The following is a 21711-nucleotide window of genomic DNA, read 5'->3' as shown; positions in this document are numbered from 1 at the left end:
ACATTTCTTATGTTGACGATCTCTCGACTTTCAATATGCTGACGATGCTGTCAAATTGGAATGAACATTGTATGCCATAATCACAAGTGTCTTCAATCATAGCTTACAAAATCTAAATCATCAATCGGAATAAATGCATGTCTTTTAAAGCCCAAGATCATGTATGTGGTCTTGTTTTACACTTTTTAGGAGCCCTGCTTGGGGATTTCATCACCCCTTGGGATGACCTCAACTCCAACGGTCTGGCGAAGTATAAAAATCGAGAGGTGAATCCAAAGACACCTCTCTTGGAATCAAGATTTTGTCACTCGGGCTAAGCCTCAAGGAACTTTATACCCTTGAGAAGTGAAAGAGGAGAAGTGGGTTATCGCTCCTCTCGGCTATGTGACATCTTTTTGGTTTCATCTACGGATTTGGGCCTCACGTACCTTGTGTATATCGAGGACTCCCTAGCTATAAAAAATTTCATCCTTGTAGAAAGCTTCCTAGGATGTTGGTGTTTTTGACGTGCTTGCTCCAAAAAAATTTCAACTTGTTTGTTCATAGCTTTTGAATGAATGTTTGCCAACTTTGGTCAAAATCTCAAAAAAGAAAAAATCTCCCAGCTCAAGGCATACTTAGCGTAGTCACTGCCTCATCAGAAAATCATCCAAGCTCGCTCGCTGCAATTGAATCTATCTAGTTCCTTGCTTTAGAACAATCCCAAATCCAAAGTCTCTCCAAATCATCCCCCCTAGCCAGCTAGCAACCCAATCCAAAATCACACCCAAGCCTTTAGAGATTTGTTATCATTCTGCTATTATTTGCTATACAATCAATCCGACCAATCCACCAGCCTCACCAAGGTTATCCCTTTGACAAAGCTTTGTCTAGGGTAATCTAGCTTTGTCACTTGTTATCCCTCATCACCTTGAGCTAAAGGTTGGGATCCACAAGTGGTCAATCTTGTTTCATGCCCATAGGATCATTAGTCTATCCTTAAGTTGACACAATCTCCACCAATCTAGCACATAGGAAAGAAAAACTCTCACTTTTTGACAGCATGCCCTTGAAGTCTTCCATCCATAGGAAAGCCAAAAATCTCTAACCAATCCTCCTTAGGTTTGTCATACAGCTTTGACTCTCCCTAGGAAATCCTTCATCAGCCAATCCAAAATCTAAGCTTAATCCAAATCCAACCATGAGCTTCCATGTTCATCCATATGAAAGACCCCATCCCCATCAAACTCATTGTCAAAGCATGAAGTACCAATCGTATCATGATGTGTTCAGTCGTATTGTCCTTGCTCCTACCACCTCCTATTCGAATGATGATGAAAATCTTGTTGACTATGAAGGGTATCTCAAGAGCCTTAGAAACATTCCACCAACCATCCCCCAAAATCCAAGAGTTATTCCAAACTATCTAGTCATGCCATCTGATATCCCAGCTTCTCCTCGATCACCGAATCAACCAAGCCTACAATCTTCCACCCTCATCACACCAGCTATTCCTATCAATCCACTACCTCCACCTCTGACACACGAGTCTCCAAGGAATCTCCTAGAGGAAATACAAGAAAGGTCGCCTCCAATAGTCAATAAGCCATGTCATCTAATCCAACCATGTGAAGTAGTTAGTGATGAAGCTTCCCCATCTATAATATCACCCCCATCTCCCATAGCTATCATCCCCATACCATCCATCAAATTGTTTAAAATTATTCCACTTCCCACAAGCATCAAATTCCCACCACCCATCGAATCGCTCCAAATCCCATCCACATCTCCTCCTCCGAGCATTATCCAAATCCCATATAATGAACCTCATGCATCCACTCCCATCCATTCTTGTCAAGATCTTGTCCAAAAGCATGTTGAAATATCCTCTAATAGAAAAACAGATCTCGCCATCCCACTTATTCCCCTACATGATCCACTTTTACCATCCCCTCCATATCTAAATCCTACCATCTTACTTACTCCATCTCAAGATCCCTTTCCCTTAGCCCACCCAACTCAAGATCCTATCCTCCCATCTACTCTGCTTCATGATCATACATCTCCCATAATCCATGATGATAGATCCATCGAAAATGAACTAATTATCATATTTGAAGCTCCAACTCCTTCGGCTAGTAATGGGCTCACATCTTGTGTTCCAAATAATGAACATCATATTGAAAAAAGAAATGAAAATGTATTTCTAGATGTTGGTATTCCCGCTATTCTTGCATGGTCTCAAGTCCTTCCATCTCCACCCCAAAGTTCCCATCCATCTTATTCTGCATCTATTTTGGGCCCTCATCCTACTCCTTATCTCCAACCCTCCATTTTGGGTCCTTACATACCTAACATGAATCCTTTATCCCCTCCATCTATTTTGGGACCTACACCTTCCTCATTTCCATCTATTTTGGGCCCATATCCTTCCTTCCCTCCATCCATTTTGGGCAATTATATCCATCCATATCCTATGTTCCAATCTATCCTTCCATCCCCTCAAATCCACTAGCTAGATCATCAAAGGCACTCACCCTTGAATCCCTTCCAACCTTTAAATCCTATCACTCCATAAATTATCCCTCCATCTCCTCCATGCTCTTGTTCCCATCCCATGGCTAATAGAAGCATATTGGATGCCAAAATACAAAAGCATAAATCCAAAAATCCACAAAAATCAAAATCTCAACATGTCCCTTCTAAAATACATGTTCAAAACAAGAAACATTTAATCCCAATCAAAGAAAAAGTCAAGAGGCCACAAAAGCCCAAGCTAAAAAAGTCAAAAATCATGTGGATACCCAAGATGCTCATAAAAGAAATGCATCTCAAAGAAAAATCTCAATTGGCATCCATTCATGCTACTCAAAAAGCCTCATCCATCCATCCTTCATCCAAATCCCCATATAAGCATCCTTCATCCCCCCAATCCACTTTTAGTCCATATGCTTCTTATCCTAAATTTCCCATCCTCCATCTTCCAACTCTACTTTTAGTCCTTATCTTTCTCTTCCTCCATTTTCTCCTCAACCTTGCTCAAAACCATCTTTCTCACTACTTTATCACCTCTAAAGGTGTGTGCCAATGATGATCTTTCCATTTTCCTCATCCATTTACCCACAAGCCTTATGTCTTTGCATCCATTATCTGTCAAACTCCCACCCACCATTCCACTTGTTCAATCCAATCCTTTTTCATCCATCCTACCAACATCTATAAGCCAAAAATAGCTGAAGAAAGCCAAAATCATTCCAGCTAAGTCGAAAGTCAAAAAGTCAAAAAAGAAAAAGAAAAAGAAAAAGAAAGCATCCATTGGTGAAAACTTGGCAATTCAAGCACCTTGGACAAGTATCATGATGAAAACTTGGCAAACAAGCGTCATGCGTAATCCCGCCATCCCCAGCTTATCCTATCACCCTCATGCTTTTGGTCATCTCTTGACATCCAACTCCATCTTCCAATCTATCCACCTATCCTCCACCCTCCATCTTCCATCTCACACCATCCACTTATCTCCTGCAACTTCAACCAACCATCCCAACTATCATATATCTCCCTAGCCCCTTCAACTTTTTCCATCCTAGCTTCAATCCTATCACATCCATCATAAGACCTCCTTCCGCATGTTATCTTCTAATTGAGGGCACTATATTCCTTGGAGATCTTGTCTTGTCCATCCTCCCTTGTCATTGGTATCTAGCTCTAGGCTATCCTCATGCAAACCCAATGACATCTCTTTATATCCATCATAATCCTAGCTATCTACCATCCTATCTAGCCATCTCATCCTGTTCCTCTGGCTATCCTTCATCACAAAATCTCTCATCATCATTGGATGCATCCTGCCAAATCCATATCTTTTGCTATCACCCCACCCTTAGCTTTCGCATCTTGTACAACATCGAACGATCCTGCTATCCTATCATCCTGAGCTTTTGCCTGCTTGTAACTATCTTGGTCAGCTTCAGCTTGTAAATATCTTGGTCCATTAGCTTGTACATCCTCTTTAGCTTAGTACCATTGTATCTATCCAACGTTCATGTCAGTTCGTCCTTGATCAGCATCTTGCACCCATCGCACATCTTGGTTAGCTATTCCAATGCATCCTTTAGCTAGATTTCCTATCACCAAAGTGTTATCTTTCTTAGCTCAGCTTGCTAGATGCATCACTCATCCAAATCCACCAGCTTAGGTGCTCTTCGATAGGTCCTTGCAAGATATAGCTTTCCTCATGTCTGATCTTAGTCCATTAGTACCTCATCCTACCCATCTCATTGGCAAACGGTTCTCTTTTGGATTTTCGCTTTCTTTTGATTTGGACTCTTCCCTATTGGGTCTTGAAATATCTTTTCCAAGCAATCTTTTTGTTCCCTAAAAGTTGCCATGATCTTCCATATCATGGTATACTGCGAATGGGGCAATCAGAACGTAAGGTCTTGATCATGTCTTTTTCTTTTTTTCTTTTCTACTTGTGGGTTACCCATTGTCATTTCCACACTGCTTCCTCTAGGATTCATGTGTGATACTGGGGCAATCCTTGTGTGTTTGTTTTGAGTCAGTTCGTCAGTCCTCTGGATAGTTGGTGAAAAGGCCTTGATGTTCTTGGTAACCTTGGCAATTAACCAACAGTCCTATAGCAAATCTAGTGCTCAACTACATGGTGGTACTTCTCTTTGAAGTATCCCCCCGCTCAAAAAGCTTCAATGGTTTTCCTTCATCTCCATTATCCTCCATCCATATCCAGCATCTGTCTCTCCTACCCCAGCTTATGCATCAGTATCTCTTTGAATCACTCCTCACCTTTAGCTTTAGGGATCCACCAATCCAAATCAATCCACCAAGCCTCATCTTTCGAGATCCACAATCCTAGTCCTAGGGATCTTCGAAACCCATCTTTTGCCAATATGACTCTTTGAAATCCTGTTGCATCAGCTTTTAAATCCCCTCATCCATCTCCCCATCCTGGATTCCTTTTATAGTGCTCTGCTCCTTCATCCTTTGCAATCCCTGAGATCTTAAGCTTGCTTCCTCGTATGCCTCTGATTCTCCCTTTATCATTCTCCCGTAGTGAGAGTTTGAGCTAACTAAACCTCTTCTCTTAAGCCAATCTGAGTCTTCTTGCTCATCTCGTATTCTTGTACTTTTCAAGAAGTCATCGAGCCTCACTTTCTCTCCCCGTCGCCTTCTTGAGGGGGCATCTTGCAATCCATTCTCTCCTCTTCTGCTCTAGCCTTGGGCATCTTATTTTCTTATCTTTGATGCCATGCCACTTGCGGTATCACATCAAAGAGGGGCAAAATGTAGACACCTAAAAACCTTTAGAAAATAAAGTATTTTTATTTTCTGAAAAATTCCTGATGACATCATCATTAATTAATTAATTAATTATTTAATTTATTTATTTATTTTTATGCCATTAAATCCCTTTATCTTAATTAAAAATATTTAATTAAGGAATCCCTCCCAAAAATGTTTAAATCTTATTTAAACATTATTTCCTTATTTATTAATTATTTAATTAATAAATTGACCAAAAAACCCAAAATAAATAAAAAAATTATTTTTTGCCCAAAACTTGGCCAATTTCCTTAAGACCACTAACCTCTTCCAAAATCTTCTAATCCTTCTTTAATTTTTATTAAAGGCTAATCCCATCATTTCCTACCCCTAATCCAAACTCAAAATATTTAATTAAGATTAAATATTAATCCTCATGTTTATTAAAAAAGTTTTAATAAATATCTCCTCAACCCAAACCCTTGAAATAAATAAAACTTTATTTATTTCCTAAAAATATAATTTATCCTCATCCTAAGAAGTTCTAGACTCTTCTAGAAAGTCTTCATCCTCATCCTAGGAAGTTCTAGACTATTCTAGAAAGTCTTTATCCTCATCCAAAGTCTAGACTCTTCTAGAAGATGTCTTTAAACCTAATCCTAATCCCCTCCTAACCTTGTCACATTCCCTAAAAATGGGTTAAGACTTACTAACCCAAGCCAAAGTTAACAAATATCTCCTCCTTCACCCACCCTCATTAAATGCCATCCACTTTCCTATCCCTAAGTGAATCCTAAACCATCCTAATCCATCCTCTAATCATTTGCACAATCCTAAGCAAGCTTAGAACTTTCCTAATCAAGCCCAAGTCGAAATTCCTCTCATTTCCTTCAAAATATCTCAACCATAAAACTTTATGAAGCCTACTAGGCTATAAATGACTCTTCCAAGCCCTTTTATTGCTCTTACAAGCCATTATGAGGGTCTTTATGAAGATTTTATCCCTTGAGCCTCCTTTGTTGACTCATCTTTCCCCTTTCCTCCATCCTCTCACCTTGTGACATGTGTCACTCCCTGATTGGCTGTAAGGAAGCACAATCCATGTGCTCTCTTCTCATGCAATTTGAGTCCTCCATGAGCTTTTTCCCATCCTTGCATCTTAGCCCTCAATCCCTCAAGCCTGTTGCCTATAAATTGGATCCTTTCCCTTTGCAAAATAACACAATCCATGAAGTAAATTCATAATGCCATTTTAAGAAGCCATTTTACATCAAAACCATACACTCACACCCAAATTCCAACTCCATTTGAAGCCCTTTTTGAAGCATAAGCTTGAGCATACATCCTATCTATTTAGACAAAGCCACTCAAAAAGAGAGCTTCTCATTGAGAGAGCCCATTAATGGCTCATTATTCTCAATTGAGAGCTCATCTTAGTCTATCTTGAAGTTTATGAATTTTGTTTAGTTTGTAGAAGCTTTATTTAAATTTGGTTTTTATTAGCATACTAACATTGCTCATATACATTATGTATCTAGTTTTATTTTGTATTCACAGAAGAAGAAAGGGGGAATTTTATTCTTTGTAGACTTTATGCTATAGGAGGGTAGTATTTTTCTAAATAAGTGATTTGTGTGGGGCAAAGAACAAAGTCTTCTTTATTTTATTGTATTTAGAGGAGGAAAATTTGTCAGATCAAGACTTTGAGTTTGCATGTTAAATTTTTTGATCAACATTATCCTTTGAATTATCTTGATTTCTTCTGAATGCAGTTTTGATGCCTATGATCACTACCACAATTATTATCAAGACTTTGGGCTTTTGTTATCTATGTATTTGGAAAGAATGTCCACCTCTCTTTCTGTATTTTTCTGCAATGTAATTATTGGGAAAACAAACTTGGTGTCATTTGTTGTTCATTTCCTTTTAGTTGGTTAGTTTTTCTGGATCTATTTCATGTTTACAAATACATATTTGTAAACCTTTCTTTCTTTCCAATTAAAAGCATTATCAGTTGTAGTTTAGTTGATTCATTGTATATCCTACACAGGGAGCTATACCTGATAAAATTCAGAGGAAGGTTATTAATCCGATGATAACCTATCCAAATGTGTGTACTAATTTAGTCTTCTTATCTGGGCATTTAGAGTTAATTTGTGTGTATTTTCTTGGAAGACAATTTGTTCACTAACATCATGCAATGCTATGATGCCTCTATCTTTAACCATGTTGTGTCCTTGCAACTACCAAAGACAATCTCATCTAAAACATGTGATATTGTGAACACTACCTTAGATGACTACCAACACTCTTCACAACTAAAAACTTTAAGTATAGATGAATCCTTATGAAGCTACACCTAGCCCTTAACTACTTGTTTTGATTTCATTTTGCACCTTTGTAGCTTAAGATCCTAACTCAACATTTAACCATGTGATGGTGTGAACAAATAATTTCACAACTTCACTGGCTTAACCCCAAGTTACTCCTAACCATGCATAATGACGCAAAACCTTGAACTTGACTACCTCCTTCCATTGTGACTTTGCAACTTAAAATCCCTATTGACATAATTGATCAAAGATCATGCGATTATCGGCCTTCTCTCCTTATGTTAGCCCAAATAGTTGTGAAGCCATACTAATGGTGAACTTGATTATTTTACACCTTTGTAGCCCATCTAATAGTTAGATCTTAAACTAGAGTAATAGGGCAATGAAGAGGTTCACATTGTCACAACTAAAACGCTTATAAAATATTGTCATAAGATGTGAAGAATATTAAAAGAGTTAGGGATATAAAAGAGAAGAACATATTAACCAAATTTTTTATGTATCCACTTATGTTTGCATTGAAAATATGAATAATTCATCAAAATGTAGGATATTTCTATCATGTTGGGTGTTTCATGAGGCTGGCAACATGAAATAGAAAGGGAGAGGGGGTGGTAGGGGGCTAAAATGTCTAACATTTATAGCAACTCAGAGGGGATGCTTTCCTACTAAGCATGGACCAATGGCCTTAAGCAATCCACTAGGTTATATAGTCATAAAATGCTCTTTTCTCTACAACAAAACTACAACCTCTTCAACTAAAAAACCTCAAAACCTTGTTATTTCACAAAGAAATAGCCCATGCTTGCACACTTATTGAAAATTGAGAAACTACTCTATTATATAAAAAATTCCTTGACCGTCCATAGAAGCAAGGCTCAAGGTAAATTCCATTGATTGGAATTCGCATAATATCACCATCAAGCTTGGATAACTGAAAAGAATTTGCCTCTTTGGAATTGGTGATAACATATGGGCCACTCCATATAGCATCAAACTTGGAGTGTCTTCCTAGTTTCACTCTGTATGCATCCCACTTGAGAACCAGGTCCCCCTCCTTGAAAACCCTAGCTTTAGCCTTCTTACAAAACTCCTTTTGACCTATTGTTGATGTGTCTCAAGTGTCTACATAGCTTGCTATCTTTTTTCTTCTAATTCAATCAATTCTACCATCCTGACTGTCATGACATTATTTTCAATTAGCTCCAATTTCTAAGCCAATTCAAGAGAGGGAAACTCAAGTAAAATAGGAAGCCTTTCTTCCCTTCCATTTACTAGCATGAATGGTGAGTTCTCATTTTCTCTCTTAGATGTAATCCTATTAGCTCAAAGAGTTGTTCTTAACTTTGAATGCCAACACCTCTGATTGTCTTCAATTTTCCTTTTGATAATCTTGATTAGGTTCTTTTTGGAGGACTTAGCCAATCCATTTCCTTGGGGATAGTCATTTTAGGAAGTTCTCAAATAGATACCATGGTCAACTACCCAAGAGAAAATGTGAGTCACAAAAAAGGACATTGCATTATCTAATATAATTTTTTTAGGGACACCAAATTTGGTAATAATTTCATCAAGGAATTCTACTACTATAATCTTCATGGCATCTTTTAAAGCTACTACTTATATCCACCTTGCAAATTAATTTGTTGCAACTAAGATCCACTTGTGACTAGTAGAGTTGGAAGGCAGATTGATTGGACCAATGAAATATAGCCCCAATTGGGAAAATGGTTGATCAACCTAAATAGGATGAAGGGGTAGAGATGTGAACCTTTTTTTACCTGAAAAGAAGGTACACTTTGCACATTTACTCATATGTTTATGACAATTACTGAATAGTGTTGGCCAATAATAACCAACTCTCATTATCTTTGTGGCTATTGTTCTAGATGAGAAGTGGCCACCATTAGGGACATCATGAAACTCTTTGACCATTCTATATATTTGATCAAGATTAATGCATCTTAATAGGACTCCATTGAGATCTCTTTTGAAAAGGATCCCATCCACTAGGACAAAAGAAATAGACTACAATCTAAACTATCTTCTGTTAGCCCTATCTAATCCTTGTGGATATCCTCCTCCCATTAAGAATGTTGCCATATCATGTATCCAATTATTTTTATTTTCATCCCCTACTAGTTGTTCATCCTCTAATACTAGTGCAACCCTTTACCTCTCACAAGCTTTGTGATTTTGATGTCAATGTCATATTCCATGACCTTGGTGATCCATCCAACTCTTTTCTTATTGATATCTTTATTCAAGAGGAACTCCTTCATACTTTCATGTGGGACTAGGAGCTAGACCTTGTTATGTGATAACAAACACTTGAATTCATTTAAAGCTCTTATGACAACAAGAACCTTCTTTTCCACATAATTGTATTTTTCCTCACAATCCTTTAGCCCTTCACTAAAAAGGGCTATAGGTTATTCTTCATCTGCATCATTCAACTGAGTCAAGATAATTGATATGCCTAACTCACCCCCAAAGGTATAGAGAATGAAATCCTTATCAAAATTGGGATTAATAAGGGTAGGAGATGATGCTATTGTTTCTTTGATTTATTCAAAAATGGCTCTCCCTTCCTTTGTCCAAGTGAAAACCACATTCTTCTTTAGCATTACTGTAAGGGGTTTGACCATGGTAACAAGGTTAGGAATTAACCTTCTTACAAAGTCGATTGTACCAAGGAAACTTTGTAGTCCCTTCTTATGACTAGGAAGTGGAAGAGAAAGGATTTCTTTTACTCTATTTAGATCAATAGTCAAGCCATCCCTAGATACAATATGTCCTAGCAACTTTCCTTGACTAGTGGAAAATACACACTTGCTTGGATTTAAGGACACACGATATTCCTTGCACTTGATGAACACCTACTTTAGATGACCAAAGTGGTGTACCACATTCATTGAGTAGGCTATTATGTCATCAAGGTAGACCAACAAAAATTTCTCAAGCATGCTCTTGAAAGCAATCTCCATTTCTTTTTGGAAGGTAGCACCTACTTTGGTTAGTCTAAAAGGAATTTTTATATAGGCATAAGTGCCCCATTTAGTAGTGAAATCTATCTTGTATCTATTAGACTCCTAGACTAACACTCAGTTATAACTTGGAAACCCATCTAGGAAGGAAAATCTTTCAAAGCCACTGACCTTGGACAAGATTTGTTCCATAGAAAGGAGAGGATGGTGATCTTTGAGAGCGGGCCTATTTAGGCCTATAAAATCTACACATAATATGATCTCTCCACTCTTCTTCCTAATAGGAACAAGGTTGGCTACCCAAGAGGAATGCTTAATAGGAAAAATAATATTAGCCTCTATCAGCTTGGATAGCTCCTTTCTCATCATAGGTTCAATCTTAAGATTTACTGGTCTTTTATTTTTCCTAATAGGTTTTGCATTGCTATTTAAATCTATGGTATGTTGAAATAAACTTGGGTAAAAAACCCTTTAAATCATCATATGTCCATGCAAATAAATCATTGAAACCTTGACATAAATTAACAAAATTTTCTTGTTCAGCTTTAGAGCATACCTTTCCTAACCTAAGAACCTTTCCATCAGCAATGAGAACTAGTATGTGATCATCTTTATTTACAACTAGGCTCAGACCCCTACTCCTCACTTGATCATCAATATTGACAATGCCATGTAAAGTGATTAAACCCTTAGGTAACTTTTTGGAGTTGAGGTTCGTGATTTGATCACCATATTAGTTTTGTAGCTTGGATTGATTCCTAATGGAGAATTCTTCTTCACCTTGCAAAAAATTGAAAATTTGCACATTAAAATCAAATAGGTTCCAATTGCCATGGTTATCTAGAACTATAGGTCTTACAACTAGTCTAATGTGTTGCTCTCTTTTGTCCTCAACATGCTCTGGTACATCATAGTGAGAACCTATTGCTACAAGTCTATCTCTTCTATGGAAATTTTGAATATTAAATTCTTGGAAGCCCTCAAGTAGATCCCAAGCACCTTGTATGATTTGAGAAGATTATTCTTTGTAATATTCTAGCTCCTTACTTGGTTAAAATCTAGCTCACTATCTCCAAAGACCTTTAAAAATTTGATCCCCTCTTTTGTACAAGTTGGAGGCCTTAAATCAATGCTTCATATTCTACTATGTTGCTAGTGAAACTAAATTGGAGCCTATAAGAGAAATAAAATTTCTCCAAACTAGGGGAGACAAGCATTACACTAGCTCCTAAGCCATTCTTGTGTCTTGAGCCATCAAAGAACATGCTCTACAATCCATTGGTATCTTCTTGCAACTTTATGAGGTTAGGAATAGGAGAATTCTTTTCAAATATATAATACATGCCAAGGCCTATCTCTGGAGCTTCTTATGCTAGATCAAACAAGAAATTAGTAGCTCATTCATCTAAAAGATAATTAGGAACCTTTTCTAGGGAAGTGGTAGGTTCATGTGTCATGCCCTTATCATCTATCTCAAGGATTAAAAAATTCATGTTTATAGGGCTAGGTGTGTAGCTATCTATGTGATTAAGGGCCAAAGGTTCTGACCTTATGGAGGCTTTTGTTCCATATCTTGTCATAAAGAACATACAGGACCAATCTAATGCAATATAACCATCTATCTATGCTATGAAGTCTCTAAAAAGTTAGATGGCAAAATGTTGATCAACCTCAACTACTGTTATGTCTTGAGTTATAGTATAACTAGGAAATTCATCCAATGCCATTTCCACATTTTTCAAGATTCCTACTATTGTAATAGAGCTACTATCTAATTGAAGTGCACCTCTAACCATTGGTTCATTTATAATACCAAGGAGGGCAGCAATATATTTAGGCATTATTGAACTACTATCTTTGGAATATATCATGCAATTATGAATTAGTTTGTCCCCTATAATCCAAGAGACATAAAAAGGGGGAGGCTTATTTTTCTTACTTGTGTCTCCTTTTGTAGAATGCGCCAAACTCCATCATCTAAGGTGGTTGACTGATGTGACACCTTTATACTCACTAACTCTTTTTGCAATAGCTCCATCTATGATGGTATAGTGGCAACATCCCATAGAGGAATGTTAACAATAGTCTTCTTCATTTGATCTACTATGTTGAGAGAAGTGCCAACTACTTTGACTAGAGCCTTGGGGGCTATAGGAATTGATGACTAAACTTGAGCAGCCTAAAGTTCAGTAGTCCTATTGTTTCTTATGTTTCCTTCTATTGGGGACCAACATTTGATTGTGCATTTATAATTGGAACATAAGGACCAACACCTGAAGTGGAAGCCTGATTTGATGGAAGAGGTGTAGCATTCTCAATGGCTCTTCTTGCTTCTAGTGTTATGAGCTACAACATCATAGCTATCATGGTTAGCATGGAAATGTTCCTCTAGTTGATGGTTCATAAAATAATAATCACCCTACAACTTTAGGTGAGAAACATTAGTAGGTTGATTGGCACTAAACTATTGTCTTGCTATTGGATCCTATGTGACTAATGCTTGAGATGGTTCTACCTTATGGCACAGACAATATTCATATGAGTAATTTCAATAAGGACAATAAATTTTCTCTTGAGCAAGGTTGTTTTGAGTATCTAATGTCCTTATTGGATTTTTTCTTGTATTTTTAGTAGAGATATTACCCATAGGTCTACTGTGGTTGTATGGAACACAACCCTAACCTTGATTTGGTGGCCTATTATATGTGGGGTTTTGATAATGATGCTAGAAAGGCTTATTTTTGTGAGCTTGTTTCCTTTCCAATGTCACCAAATTATTCTTCATCTTTTGAACCACTAAAGAATGGCCTTGAAACTCCCTATCCATATCTATGCTTTGATCTTTGATCTTTTTTAATATTTTACATCAAAGCTTGCATCATGTTCTTCAACTCTCCTAACTCATTGGAGGATGTAGAGGCTATTTGGGTTATGGGAAGAGGTTGGATTGTGGATGTGGAAGGAATAGGGGCTACTGAGGATTGATGAGTAGGCATTTCAAGAAAGAAAGGTATTGGAGGCCTTGGAGCTAACTTCCTTCCTTGAATAAAGATATTTTCTACTCTTATGGAAATTTCATATGCAACTAGTAAAGTATCCCCTCCCATGGCTTGTAAAGTAGTAGCAATATCATTATTGAAAGCTCTTAGGTAATACAAGAAAACATTATAGGGGAAGGTTTTACTAAAATAGGTATTATATCCCATGTATTTTGGTATCTATAATTAAAATATATCATATATTCATGGGTTTCTCTCTTAATGATAGTTAGCTACTCTAAAAGTGATAGGTGATCACTATTATCTTCAAAATGTATTGATAGAATTATGTGGTAATCCCCTATACCATTGTAAAAAAATTCCATTTAACGATGAGGCTAAAATTCTAACAACAATATCATCCTCTGTAATACCATGTATATTGTAGATGTTTGAAACTTCTTGAATATGTTCTATTAGGAAAATAAAAGTTTCACTAGAAATATCTAGTAGACTTTTAAGAGTAGATACTAGGATAACATGTCTTTCAGATATGATGAGAGGAATCCCTCCATTGAAGGTAGAAAACATGTGATTCCTAGGGAGGGCCATGTGGAATAGTGATCTATTTAGATGAACAGATGGTGCCCTAGGTTGTAATCTATCAACTTGAGGAGTAGAAAGAGATCTAACAGGTGTATGTGTTACTTCTAAACTCCTAACTAGAAATAAAGAGAGTCTCATTATTTTTCTTCTAGGATTTGAAAATTAAAGTTTAGTATCCTGAAAAATACCTCCAGAAGATGCCCTTGTTTGAACCTTGGGCATGAATTACAACAATTCTAGTTTGAAACCAAGATGTAGAGATGGAGTCACCAAGTGCTTGAATGAGAGCCTCTTGAAGGCTTGAAATGCTAAGAACAAGATTGTTTCCTCAACATAAGTTTGAAATTCCTTTCTTGACACTAGTGAACCAATAGACTTTAGAAGTGCTTCAATATCGGTCACACCAGGCATGCCAAAAATTGTGATATGTTCAGTGGAGGTTTTGGAAATTGATTTGAATATTTTAATGTTATCCCACTAGGCATGCCAAAAACTATGGTATGGCTAGTGGAGGTTCTAGAAACTGATTTGAATCTTTTATTGCTATCCCACTAGGCATGCCAAAAATTGTGGTCACCAAAGTTTGCACCCTTTCCTAAAGTTTGACCTAAAGGCAACCTTGTGAAACATGGAAACAATCTCCAAGTTGTGGGACTTGAACAATGAGATTGAGTCTCTAGATAAGGCCAACTTCCTTACTACCAGGATGCACCTAACTACTTTTTGAGACAAAAAGGGAGAAGGAAATGCATGAAAATAAACTACCTAATTTAATCTAGAGGGGGTGATACACCAAATAGTATGTTCAGTCTTATCTCTACATAGAAATGCACAATTTTATCAATGTAATTCCAAAGTACACAGATTCAATCTTTGCTTTAACTTATAAATCACATGAAGATAAGAAACCAACAGAATGCTATAAGGAAGGAGATTCACTCTATATTAGTCAAAGGGGAAAATAGATACAACATATGAGTTGAAGAATGGAAGCAATAAATTAACAAAAGGCAAGAAGATATTGCACAATATATTAATGGGAGAAAGAGATACATCAGAGAATTATATTCACTTAGAGGAAAATGAAATTATAGTAGTAGAGTATGCAATACAACTGATATAGAATTAGAGAAAATATTGACCCTTGAAAGAGTTAAAAATTTATTTTTTATAGCTTAAGCATAATTGAGAGACTTCCATTAAAAGCCAAAAACTCAACTACTACCTTCAAGTTGCAAAGAAAAATAACTATTGATCCTAGCAAAAACTGATTAGATGCACATCCCTATGTAGAAAATATGATCTTTTACATGCAACTTGGGCCCTGAAGAGACAGAAATGATGGTCAAAACTATTCTGGCTAGGTAGATGGATAACCAAGGTGGTAGTAGGAGGAAAACTACATTTACCAAGCATCCAAAACACTAAAAAGGGTGGTTGCAGGTGATTAAAGGACCTGTTCACCATCAATGGGCCACTTGATTTCATGTTCACAACCATGCTAGGTCAATTATACCATGTGGCCTCATACCTTTGAAGCATTTTTCCACCACACCCAACTTTTTAACTATTATGGTTACACTTGCCTACACTTGGCTACCCTTTGACCCTGTGCCTACACTTGTTCATGGCTTTGCAACCTAAAATATTTTTTGACTAAATGACCCTATGAAATCATGACCTCTTCACCATAAGCCTTATCACTACTTAACAACTATCTATCATTTCAGTTCACTAGCTACTATGACCCTATGATGACCATGAAACTTACTGCTTTGCACCCTAGCAACTGTGAGGACTTAACCTTTTTTTAATAGTATGATGTTGTGATTCCCTTATCTTTAATCTTGTTTCCTCCTCACAACCACCAAACACAAGCTTATCTAAAACATGTGATGTTGTAAACACTATCTTGGATGACCACCATCTCTCTTCACAACTTCACAACTAAAAAATTTAACTGTGGATGAATCCTTGTGAAACTCTGTATAGCCCTTTACTACATGTTTTGATTTCATTTCACACCCTTTCAACTTAAGATCCTAACTTATAATTTAACCCTATGATGGTGCAATTTTTTTTGCAAATTTGCTGCCTTAACCCTGAGTTAATCCTAACCATAGGCAATGATGCAAAACCTTGAACTTGACTACCTCCTTCCATCACAAGTTTACAACTTAAAATCCTTGTTGACATAACTGGTATGTGATCATGTAATTGGTGGCTTTTTCTCCTTTGCAATCTAGATTAAATTTTATCCCAAATAGCTATGAAGCTATGCTAATGGTGAACTTGACTATTTTGCACCTTTGCAACCCATCTAACAATTAGATCTTAAACCGGAACAACAAGGTGATGAAGGGGTTCGCATCATCACAATTAAAACTCTTATAAAATATTGTCATATGATGTGAAGAATTATTAAAAGACTTAGGGATATAAAAGAGAAGAACATATTAACCAAAGATTTTATGTATCCCATTATGATTGTATGGAAAATATGAATAATTCATCAGAACATAAGGCATGGCTATGACTGTAGGTGTTTCATGAGGTTGGAAACATGAAACAGAAAGGTGGGGGGGCTAAAATGTTTAATAGTAAATCCTTTAACAAGGTGAGATTCTAAATGGAATGACCAAAGTCTTCTAACAAGGCCACTCCTAACAGGGTGATTAAATTCTCTAACTAGGTCACATTTAATAGTTTGTTTTGTAACCTTTAACAACATTTTCTCCTAACACAACTCACTTTGAAAGAGTGAACAAGTGGTGTCATGTTGGTAGCAGGTTTTCCTAAGTTGGGTTTCCGTGTAAAAATCCTAGTATCAAACTTGTGTTGAATTCTTTATATGTTTTACATTTGATAAAGTTTACATTCAACAAAGTATGTTATGTTTGGAATAGTAATTTTATCAGTACAGTAGAGATTGAGCAACAATAGGATAAGCAGAATGGTGAATGTTTTGATTTTCAATTGTTCAAATGGTACTTATTGACCTTGAGTATCTAATTCATCCCTCCCTCCCCCACTCCCCCCCACTTCTTAGTTATTCTAAATATTTGTAACAATTGGTATCAGAGTCAAGTTCTTATAGAGAAAATTTTGAAGGTACTTCAAGCTAAAGATCATGCCTTACAAAAGAGAGGTACCAAAGCTGAGCAAGGAGAACTTTCCTGCATGGAAAATCTTGATGAGGTTGTATATATTAGGTATCATTGATGCTTCTATCAACTTTGTGGATAATGAGTATGTGAAGGTAAAAACTACTCCCCTACTAGCTGAACAACTGAAGAAAAATCAAGAACACAATCAAGCAACGTTGGAGATTTCCTCTGCCCTAAGATATGTTGAGTTTGATGATTTTAAAGAATGTGTTAGTGCAAAGATGATGTGGGACAACTTGAAAAACATATATGGAGGTGACAAAACTATCTTGAGAGCCAAATCAGAGAGCTTGAGAGGTAAATTTGATGACATGAGAATGATGGAAGGTGAGAATATTGTGAAATACTGCACAATAGTTAAAGAAGCTATTAATGCTATTCATGGTGCAAATGGAAAAATCAAATATGAAATAGTAATAATAAAGGTATTGAGGACTCTAATTCCTATATATTCCATTAGAGTGTCTACAATTCAAGAACTAAGATTAAAATCGGATAACACTTTGACCTTGGAAGGTGTAGTTGGTAGACTTACTATTTTTGAGATGTCTAACTTTGATAACTATACAGCTACTACTATTGAATCTGACTTTAAGTCACAACTAGTTCCTATCAAAAGAAAAGTAAAACATGTGAAGAGTGACAGTAAAAGTTATAATGATGAGCTTGATGAACTTGAAACCCTTATTGCAAAACAATTTGGAAGAGGAAGAGGTAAATATAAAAGTAAACTACCTATTATTTGTTTCTCATGCAAAAAAGTTGGTCATATTGCTACTAGGTGTCTTGTGATACAGGAGCATCCTAGGTTGACTTGTTATCCTGCTCATTTTTTTTTGTTCTTTTTGTAGTTAGTGTCGAGCTCCTGTCGCACTTTTCAGGTGCCAAGCTCCTGTCACACCCTTCAAGTGCCAAGTTCCTATCGCACTCTTCAAGTGTTGAGCTCCTGTCACACAGGTGCTGAGTTCATGTCGCACTCTTCAAGTGCCGAGCTCTTGTCGCACCCTTCAGGTGCCAAGTTCTTGTTGCACTCTTCAAGTGCCGAGCTCCCATGCACCCTTTAGGTGCTGAGTTCCTGTCACACTCTTCAAGTGCCGAGCTCTTGTTGCCCTCTTCAGGTGCCGAGTTACTGTAGCACTCTTCAGATGCCAAGATACTGTAGCATTCCTTCAGGTGCCAAGTTACCCAGTGCATGCTGAGTGCCAGTATTTGGACATGAATTTTGCAAGCCAACTTGCGAGAATTATTTCATTTGCGACATTTAATTTAAGATCTTTTCTTGGGATGAGTCTAGACCATTGTTGGGTCGGCCCTCCTCTTATGTAATGTTCTAGAATGTTCTGTAAGCCATTTTGGCAAGTATAAATAGAGAGTTTAGGCTTAGAGCTAGGTAAGTTTTAGAAGAAGGAAGTTTTTAGTAGAGAAGAAGTTTTGAGAGAATAGACTGAAAGTGCGAATTTGTTGTTGGATCTTTGAATGTGAATGTATAGTAATTGGTCGTAACCTAGAAGGCCTCATAGCTGGGCATGTATGAAGATATTTTAATGAATCAATAGAAGTATTTTCCTCTTCTCCTCCTTTGGTTGCTGTCCACTTGTGTTTGCTTCTATTGTGTTAACTCTTGCAGGATGGTTTGGATAGTTGGGTGAGCCTTTGGCCCTAGTTATTCATCCTTTTGCCTACATTAGTTGGTATCAGAAAGTGCAAATTTGTTATTGGATCTTTGAATGTGAATGTATAGTAATTGGCCATAACCCAGAAGACCTCACATCTGGGCATGTATGAAGATATTTTAATGAATCAATAGAAGTATTTTCCTCTTCTCCTCCTTTGGTTTCTATCCACTTGTGTTTTCTTCTATTGTATTAACTCTTGTAGGATGATTTGGATAGCTGGGTGAGCCTTTGGCCCTAGTTATTCATCCTTTTGCCTACGCCAGTTAGTATCAGAGCTTGAGGTTTTTCCTTGTAAAGATTGGATCGTGTAGAACCCTGATTTGGATTTGATTGTAGGGTGGTAGATCTATGGATTTGACCTATAACTTGCAAAGGGTTACGATCTTGCAGGAACTTGATTTGTAAAGATGGTTCGTGGTAGAGGAAATAATGTTGATAATGCTATATTGGATCAGTTGAGATAAATAACACCTAGATTAGATGTTGTGGAGTCAGCGCAGAGGAGAGGAGCACATCTTGATGATGTAAGTAATGATGAAGCAGTAGCACCAAACCATAATCTAGAACCTGAAGAAGACAAAGATGAAGCAAGATATTTGAGAGTATTGTCTAGAGCGAATTCAAAGCCTATTGTAGAAGTTGTTCCTTATGATGGAAAATTGGATACCAATACTGTGTTGGATTGGATCTCTGATATGGAGAAGTTCTTTGAAGATAGTAGTCACTAGGCTGAAAGGTCATGCATCTCTATGGTGGGAGCACTTGCAAACTGATAGACACAGGAGAGGAAAGGAGAAGATTAGAACTTGGCCAAAGATGGTGAACAAGGTGAAGAACAAATTCCTTCCTGCTAATTACCAAGTTAGCTTGTTAAGAAAATTGCAAAATTTGAAGCAAAGAGACATGAATGTGAAAGAGTATACTGAGGAATTCTATAGACTGGACATTAGATCTGGACATGTGGATGATGATGTTGAGAAAATTGCAAGGTACATTAATGGATTGAGATCTGGAATACAGGATGAAATAAGTTTTGTGAAGCTGGAAAGTGTAGAAGAAGCATATCAATATGCCTTGAAAGCTAAGGAGATCTTGACAAAGAAGCATGAAAAAAGACAAAGAGGTAGAGGTGGTAGATTCCAGAGAAGTAGAGGTAGATCTTATGAAGAAAGTGGTAGATTTGAAAGTTCTATGCAGGATAAAGGCATATTTGAATTGAAGAATAATGACAAAGGCAAGACTGAATGGAAAAGTGGTAATTCTTACCGAGGAGGCACTAATTCTTATTGAGGAAGAGGTAATTCTTATTCTAGAGGTGGATTTCATGGTAATTGTTTTATATGTGGAAAAGAAGGGCATCAATCCTTTGAATGTAGATCTTCTAAAGGTGGGCAGAATAATAGAAATGCTATGATTCAAGAAGATAATGAGGGTTCACCAAGTGGACCTGAGGCTGGAAAAAATTTGATGGTGAGAAGAACCTTATGCAATAAGGGAAGTGATGAGGAACCAACCTATTTTAAGGAGAATTCTTTTCAAGACAAGATGTAAGATGGCTGGAAAATGTTGTAAAGTGATAATTGATAGTGGAAGTTCTACAAATCTGGCATTAGAAGAGCTAGTTACAAAGTTGTAGTTGCAGAGGCTGAAACATCCCAAACCTTATCATGTTTCATGGATCAAACATGAGCATAAGATATTGGTAAGTGAGCAATGCCTTGTGAAATTCAAAATTGGACATTATGTTGATGAAGTTTTGTGTGATATTATGCCCATGGATTGTTGTCATATTTTGTTGGGTAAACCTTGGAAATATGATACATATGTTATACATGATGAAAGATTGAGTCAATATACTCTTTGGGTAAATGGGAAGAAACAAACATTGTTGCCTTTGATTGAAGTTCCAAATGAGGTTAATTGTACTGCTATAAAAATTTGCATGGTTAATGGGAAACAATTTGAAAAAGAAGTGAAAAAGAATCAAGTTTGTTTTGCTATAATTCCAAGAAAATCAAGCTTTGTCAATGGATACCGAGTGCCAGAAAATAATGTTAACCGAGTGCCAGTCAGTGATGATCGAGTGACAGATGGTAGTATTGGCCAAGTGCCAAGAGAAATTGTAGAGTTGTTGAATGAGTATAAAGGCATTATTGCAGATGATATTCCTAATGGTTTACCTCTAGTAAGAAGTCATTGTATGGACCTGATCCCTGCAGCTAGTTTTCCAAACAAAGCACCATATAGATTGACAACTGCAGAGAATGAAGAACTTAATAGACAAGTGCATGAACTATTGCAGAAATGTTTGATTAGAGAAAGCTTGAGTCCATGTGCTATACCTGGTGTATTAGCACCTAAAAAGAATGGAGAATGGAGAATGTGTACTAATTCCAGAACCATTAAACATATAATAGTGAAAGATTGGTTTCCTGTGCCAAAAATGGATGACATAATGGATTGTTTGAGAGGAGCAAAGTATTTTACCAAGATTGATTTGAAGAGTGGCTATCATCAGATTAGAATCAAAGAAGGTGATGAATGGAAGACTGCTTTCAAGAAAAAAGATGGTTTGTATGAATGGTTGGTTATGCCTTTTGGTCCGACTAATGCACCTAGTACTTTCATGAGGTTGATGAATGAAGTTCTGAAAAGATTCTTGGGTAAGTTTGTGATTGCTTATTTGGATGATATTCTAATATTCA

The sequence above is a fragment of the Cupressus sempervirens genome, chromosome 10 (genome assembly GCF_028749045.1).
Source record: "Cupressus sempervirens isolate cs-2001-9-10 chromosome 10, ASM2874904v1, whole genome shotgun sequence".
NCBI lineage: Eukaryota > Viridiplantae > Streptophyta > Pinopsida > Cupressales > Cupressaceae > Cupressus > Cupressus sempervirens.
The sequence above is the reverse complement of the archived record's forward strand: the minus strand, read 5'-3'. Positions refer to the sequence as shown.